The following is an 8,524-nucleotide window of genomic DNA, read 5'->3' on the forward strand; positions in this document are numbered from 1 at the left end:
CATCTTTTCACTCCACATAATCATCAAAAATTGTATAGCTAAAAGTGTAACCTTTATTGTTTAATAATTCAACTTACACTAACTGGTGTACGTCAATGAATTTTGATGGTCATTCGTCATCGGCAGTCACTCGTTAATCCGTCATTGGTATTTTAACTGAGCTTCGTCACTAAAATTCACTGGTCCATCAGTCAAATTCATTAAGTGACACAACCAGCTCAAAAAACCTATTCAGAATTAGATTTTCTAACATTTCACAGTTCTGGAGGAGTTTTTCATGGTGAAAGATGATAGAAACAGAGGTAACACACACACGATGGCTGAATTTAGCCGCAAGAGTCGATTAGTACTCCCAGTTTGTTGCAAAAGTATTTAGGCCAAGCGGTAAGATAGTAAAAAACTTTTTAGGAGAACACAGAAAAGATTACTGTCACCCGTAACCAAGCTAAGACAACAATCATGCTAACCGGCGGCGGTGCATTGCTTACAGTCTCCTCTCCTCTCACTTCACCCCTGAACTCAAACATTCATACTCTCGTTGCCTTTGTGGCCCCCCAGACCATAGGAAACTACAGAAATGATTAACTATATGCAAGGTTGTTACTCTATATACATCCGTGGTCTGCGTAAGTTACATATTCTCACATGTGCGCAGTGTGGAAAATATGGGCAATGCGGATGCATTTGTCTTTTTCTCTGACTTTGGCAGGAGAAAGACAAAGTACATTCATCCCACTGCCTTGGGAATTGTGCCGAGATGTCATTTTGTGCCATTCCTCTGCTTGGAGGAAGGTCAAGGCCTTGAAACCAACGAGGTAGAAGGTGTAATGCGCGACATCTATATATAAAATGTTTTGCTCTGTTTTCTGACTTGGTCTCATCAGAGGGATATATTATCTTATATTATATATATATATATATATATATATATATATATATATATATATATATATATATATATATATATATATATATATAGTGGAACCTCAGAGTTCGAACGTCTCGGAACTCGTACAAATCGGACTTCGACCAGAAAATCGGAGTAAAAAAATGCCTCGGAGTTTGACCTCATTTTCGGAGTTTGAACACCTAAGCAAACCAAGCAAAGCCAAACGTACCTTGATCGGGTAGCCGAGTGAAGCCGAGCGATGCCGAATGCTCACGTGCGGTAGTGGAGACGAAGCGCTGCTCATTTCCAGTCAGACCGGGTGACTACTCCCGGAGGTGCTCCGTACATTTGCAAGTGCATTTAGATTTTTCCACAAAAAAAATCTTCGACTTGGGCCCAAATAAAGACAGCAGTTCTAGTGGCAGAAAATAAAAACTTACAGTGCTATGAATCATAGTGGATTTAGGAAGGATATTATCGCGCCGTTATAACTACCGTAACTACTTCCATCAATAATGGCACAAGGACCCCTCTTAGCTGTGCCTGACGCTTAACAGCGCACAAGGACCCCTTAGTATTCTAAAAATATGCCCAATGTAAAATACACTAACTCAGCACTGAACTAAAGCATGCATTAACACAGCATTTTTCATCCACTTATGCCACCACAACAAAAAAGGTATGGTCTTTTTTATTGTTTAAAATACTGTACATATTGTACATGTTTTTTTTTACATGAATACAATTTAAAATAGGAATATTCTGTTTTCGGAGCTTGGGAACGGATTAATTGCATTTACATTGTTCCCTTTGGGAATTTTTTTTTGGAGGTTGAACAGTTTTGACTGTTAACACACAGGAACGAATTGTGTTCAAACTCAGAGGTACCACTGTATACATATGTATATATATATATATATATTGCCATTATTTTTATTCTCTCTTTGAAAACGACTTCAATGGATGATTCACTTTCATACCAAGATCAGAAGGAACAAAAACCTTGATGGATAATTCATAAATCATGCTTATCATGCATGATCCTCGCAGTCATTTACACTGTCATTCAAATTCAATGCTCCATATGGAAAATATTGCAATATTGTCTATAAATATGTATATAATTCAGTAAAATATGAATCAACTTTCCTTTTTCCCCCTCCATTAACGTACACTGACGAGTAGTAGGCAATCAGCCACTGTCTGCTACCAACAGTATTTTCCATCAAAACCACTTCACATATTGCGTGCGAATCCACTGTCATCCTTCTGCATGTCTGTGCGGTTCCAAAATTCTCACAGCAATGGCAGTCCAATGACCCTGAAACAAGCCTCCACAGTGCTTTATAAATAAAATTGAGTTGAGGTTAGTTAAGATTGTGGAACCTGAAAACAATCCACTGGTAAAATTCTTCTAGTTTCTAATTTATTTTCATAATAGGCAAAGTAAATTGAAATAATCAATTCCAGCATCGAACTTTCATCTTCATAAAACCTAAACAAGCCTGATGCAGCTAAATACATGAACCCGCCACATGACATCAAAAATCCCTTGCTTATACTATATCACTGCCCTGTGAGGCAAACAGATGCAGCAGGAATATGAAAGAAAACGGGAACACTGCTGCTTATTCTACAAAGGGGCGTATCCAGAAACATTTCAGGGTGACAGAACTCACTGAGGGGGAACATATGTGTGCCATGCACATTTCTGACTTAAGCACATGGGAGAATATGCTCGTACAGTGGAACCTCAGAGTTTGAACGTCTTGGAACTCGTACAGTTCGGACTTCAACCAAAAAAATGCCTCGGAGTTTGAACTCATTTTCGGAGTTTACATACCTTGAAAACGGGTAAACGAGTGAAGCCGAGCGAAGCCGAGCAATGCCGAATATTCACGTTGCGGTAGTTGATGATGACGATGAACTGCTCATTTCCAGTCAGATCGTGAATACTCCCGGAGGCGCTCCATACTCGCGAGTGCATTTTGATTTTTCCACGGCAATTTTCTTCGCCATGGGCCCAAAAAAAGACAACAGTGCCAATGGCAGCAAAGAAAAACATACAGTGCTACGAACCACAGTGGAATTAGGAAGGAGATTATCGTGCAGTTGTAACTCCCGAGACTACTTCTGCAAATACTGATACGAAGACCCCCGTTAGCTGTTCAACAACGTGCCTGACGTTAAACAACGCACGCAAGGACCGCTTAGTAGTCTAACAATATGCCCAATACATACAGGTAAGGTAAGGTATTTTTATTGTTTAAATACTGTACTGTAAATGTAAAAAAACATAAATAGAAATCAAAATAGGAATTTTCTGTTCTTGGGGCTTTGGAACGGATTAATTGTATTTACATTGTTTCCTATGGGAAAAAAATGTTTCGGAGGTTGAACAATTCGGACTTTGAACACTATATAAATAAAGATGACTTGACTCGACTCATGCACTTATTCGCCAGCTAACTTTGATCGATGACTGATTCATTTAAATATTATCTAAATAATAATATCTAAAGCAGTGACACAAAACTCTCTTAAATCTTCACAATTCTAAATATTGATTGTTACTTAAGTTTGTTCCTGCTTTTATTATGAGTTTGTTGGGCAAGAATGGAATGTGTGCATTTCACTTCATGAAACCGTGACCATGGATAGTATGATAAAAAGTAACTTCTGTGCCACATTGTTTGCTTGCAATGGTATGAAAGTAATTATTATCATATTGATTGATTGTGAGAGTCAAATGTTTTTCAATGAAGACAGTTTCTTTATTCTTCTTTTTTTTAAGTTTACATTCAGTTACATTCAAAAATGTGTTCTTTTAATCTGTAGTTCCTCTTGATGAATTGTGGGAGTATCGAGGGCTCTAAAAATACTGCTTCCATGTAAAAAAATGGCAGAAAATGTTTCCCCTAGATGTGGGGGTGGCCAGGTGGATAGAAAGAGAGTGACAAGGGGTGGCTTGGCCACTCCTGACCACAACATAGCTCCGCCCCTGCTTCTGTGGAGGACGTTGTACAAGCCCCATCTAAAAAATCTATAAAGGGGGATTTTGCATAGTGCTCGACTTCTTCTTTTTTTTTTTTTATCCGTTTGGTGTTGTTTTCTCTGGCCGTATGTCTATTTGTGGGGCCAAGTACAAGAAAGAAGACACATTTAAGTGCCAGCCAGCACTTTAATTTCTTAATCAGGGAAGCCCAATTGGCTGTTTATATGAGCCAAAGAGACAAATTGCGCTCTGGCACCAACTTGAACGCTCTGGCCTCGTGGAAATGTAACATGAAGGCAAGGGTGGGACCAGAGTTGGAGTTCCTTGTACCACAGGGAGCTGGAATCCTTTTATGCAGTGTCATCTAACCCGAGGAGTTGAAGTTGAGTGCTATTCAGGGCTAAGTTTGGCTGTCTTGGTGATTTTTGTGTTTGTGTGTCTTGGTTCCAGAAAAAGTCAAAAGTAAAAGCATTATGGTAGTTCAATTAAGGCATATTTAACCCCCAAATAATGGCTGGACTCCATATTTTACAATCTTTAAACTAGGGTTAAATTGTTTCCTACTAGGTTCTTCCACCAACACATTTTTTTGGGGGAACTGTTTGATGGAGTTCAACATCTCTTTTCTGATGACGAAACGATGATTGTTAGATGGTTGGATCCTCTTCATTAGCTGTATTACTGTGATATTCACGTCAAAGGTTGAGTAGACTAGTTTCCTTGGAAACATGTTTGTATCACTTAAGTCTCATAACCACCTACATGAACAGGAAATATGAGTCAGGTGCGGAAATAAAGAGTTCTTTGTCCCGAATCCCTAAGAAATGGGACAGAATACCTTCTTTCATGGAGTTCAAGACCAACAGTGTATTTACGTAACCTCTTAATTTCCAACCTGTATGCATGTATGTATCTTTGTTTATTCAGGCTTAACCTCAAAAGTGGCTATGGGTCCCATATAATGAACTTAAGTAGTATGTCGCTATTGTTTGTGGTTTTTCCTGCATTTGACATTTTCTCACTCATTTGCTTTGAAGCCCACACACATTCCAGGTAACAACAAACTTTCTCTAAATTCGATTATATGGAGACGATTATGTAGGTGGATCAGGGTTGGCGCTGGGTTATGAAACTTTTTAGCCAATGTAGCTAAACAGTATAAAAATCTCTTAGCCACATTTGAGTGTAGCTAGCCCCGACATTACATGTTTATGTGCCGGCAGTGCCGCTAACTGCACATTGTAGTGGTAGAAATGAGCAAAGTTATTTTAAATAAAAGTGGCGACTGCGCCAAATCGCCGCAGATGAAATAAATGAGGGCACATATACTGTTCCTTGGTTGCATCAGCTCGTTACCGTTTTAGCCCCACGCAAAAAAACAACAACAATTTGGACAATTGAGACGGTGAACAAGTTTCCCAAAATACCTCAGTAATTCTGCACTAAACTGATTTCAGTCTTTGCATGTTTTTTTCCTTCCAAAATATTTAATGTTTTTTTTACATTTTTAGAGTATGATTTTTATTCAATATTCTCAATACATTCGAATGTAATCATTACTTAAATACACTTTTATTTTCCTATATGCATGCTATGCATATGCTATACATGAAATAATGTAACACTAGATCTTCGGGAAGACGAGAGTGTATTGCGGATCACTTGAACGAAGGTAGTGGGAAAAATAACAGCATTATTTCGGGAAGGGAATAGCTCCGGCACAACTTTGTCACACTCTCCAGTCACAACACAACAACTGTCACAACAATCGCTTCCCCCGCCTATTCATGTATCCTTCCGCCAATGGCGCACATTTACAATCGTTCCGTTCCCCAAATCAGAAACAAAATAGATCCCCCAAAATACAATGTGAAAATAAATCCTCTTACAATAAAATGAAACGGGTTGCGAAACACAGTACCTGTGATGTTTTTCTAACTTAATGCACATTACCCGGTCTGCGATCCGGTCCGACGTCATCCTTTTCCCCCCAACATGTGAGCGAGCCCAGGAGGTAATTCAAAGTTGTTTTACGCGACTCGGGGGCAATATAGTTCCGTTTTGGGGCAGAAACAGGCACAATATTCGCGTTTGCATCCTTCCTCAGGTCGCTAATGCTCGGTAGCAGCATGGCTTGTTAGTGTTGCTAATACTCGCTAGCATCAGCAATGCATGCTGCTAGCAGCAAATGTAAACAATGCTGTCATTGGCCTTGGAGCGATGTTGTTGATTATACTGTAACCAATCGTGTGCGCCACTGGCCGCATAGACGATTGTGGGATAACTGTATGCAATTTCCATACTTCAATTATTATTATTATTTTTTTGCGCACAGATACAATTGGCCGCGCCAATGTGGCAAGCGTGGGGAATATTTACCTCGCCACTCCCCATTTCAACTCGTCATTGGGGACGTGGCGAATGGGGAGCGCGCACCCTGGTGGATGTAATTCACATTTATTTTGTGAGAATATAAACTAAAATACTGCATTTGCATTTGACATGACCATGTAATATTATGCGTGAGAAGCATTACCGTAAGTCAATGAGGTTAGACAGCCACTGTTGTTTATTACAACGATCCAACCTCTTTGGCTTCAAGAATGAGATTAAAGGCATGATAGTGTGAAATAAAGGCGGCTTGGGAACTGCATTTCAATTTGACAACTGGGCTAAACACAACCAGCAGCGGCGGGATACTAGAGGAGAGAGTGACAGGTAAATTGACGCTGGATGATTAATTTTCCCGGGCAAAGATTTAGATCCTCATCACACATCACTGCAAAGTTTTCATGACAACACTTTTAATTGTTTCATTTTCCAACTGCGCTTTGTTCACGACCGCAAAACAGATGTGAAGATAAAAGGATATGAAGCAGCATCAAAGAGATCCTTAATGCATAAAGAATCGTTGCGGAAGATTCATTAGTGACGTCAACAGCTGATGTCACAATGTGTTAGTTATGATGCAATGAGGACGACCTTGCATGTATTTTACAAGCAAGCGTATTGATGCTGTGTCAGTGGCGTAGCGCGGGTTCCCAGCAACTGGGGCGAGTCAAGTAACCGTGAACCATGAATGTGTATACAATACAGATCATGGAAATATGTTATTTATTGTCTACCAAATATTAGCAATAGATAGAAACCAGCTTTATGAAGACTGCCCTAATATCTGTAGAATCATCATCGCAGATGTTGCGCATGGAATCAAACTCTGAAGGCAAGGTTGCTAACCACTGTGTTCATTTCTAAGTTAGAGACTCGTAAACATTACACACTGTATTTGCTGCACGTTGGTCTTTTTGACCCCTCAAGGGTCACCATACCTCTTGCTTGTAATCAGCAATGCGGAAGGGAGCAGATTTGTTTTGATCGTGATTGTTGAATCGCCAATGACTGTCAATGTATTTGCAATTTTTTTTGTTTTACAGTTACTGTCTTTTATAAATGAATGGAATTAAATGAAGTTAGATACATCTATCCACCTCCATTTTTTGCCACTAACAGAGATGCAAAAAACTTCCCAACCGTTCCAATTGAATATTTATCAATGATTGCATTATTAAAATAGCTGATTAGTGCATTTTTCCTGTTCAAATACATGGGCAGGATGTCCGTGCCTGCAGTGACCACACACACAAGAGCTGCGACTCGGGCAGTTGATGAGAGCACTCATACAAGAGAAGTTCCTGTTTGTCTTCCATATCGACAACAAACATGTTGTTTCACACACGACACGTACTGCCAATGCTGACGTTCAACAGTCTCTAATATATGTAATAATGCGTGTGACATATTTAAAGTGCAACCTGGAGTAAAGGAATTACATTACCATATGTGTGGATGTTATTATTACAAATAACTGACCACTCTAAAGTGTTTAAAAAAAGCGTGCTCTCTTTCATGATGTATGGTTCAACAAACATGAAGTTTGAAAAGTGTCTGTTTTGGAGATAGGCTCCAAGGTTTTGTCGACGCCAGCGATATGCACTATGACAAAAAAAATAAAATAAATGCACGTGCGTTAGTACTCCATGGTGTTTCCACTATATGACTACTGTTGATTCTTTGTGCATTCCACCTTGGGAAATGGCCCATAGACAGCAGTAGCAGCTTTGCAAAACATTTTTTCTTAACCATTTTACTTCAAACCATTAAAGCTGAGTGGAGCAAACTTAGTTACATCTGTAATTGCTTCCATATTTGCTTTTTCCCCTCTGGTGGCTTGATGGACGGAAGCGCTTAAGCAAATCCATTTGCTCCTCGCAGATAATTAATTTAATAAGTGTGTTGACAAACACTGCATGGTGAAACACAGTTTTGAGGCATGGCCTTCAACGAGCAACACAATAAATCTGCTTGTTGCTGGATGATTACAGAGCATCTCATGAGGAATACACCATCTCATGGAGCCCTCTGCACCAGGACCAGACTGCAGACCACCAGCGTTGAGCCACAGTGCAGCAGCCGGGGACCGACACCAAAACTCAGGTCCGCTAGCATAGGATGCTAACAAACGCTAATGTCTTAATTCACTCGGTTTTAACACATTTTTAGCAACAGTTGCTTTCCTCAAAACATGTGAATTTACTTGCTAAAACTTTATAGCTTGCATAAAATATGCAATTGACCACAAA

Source organism: Leptonotus elevatus, chromosome 6 (assembly GCF_054856555.1).
Source record: "Leptonotus elevatus isolate MCC_2025b chromosome 6, RoL_Lele_1.0, whole genome shotgun sequence".
Taxonomy (NCBI): domain Eukaryota; kingdom Metazoa; phylum Chordata; class Actinopteri; order Syngnathiformes; family Syngnathidae; genus Leptonotus; species Leptonotus elevatus.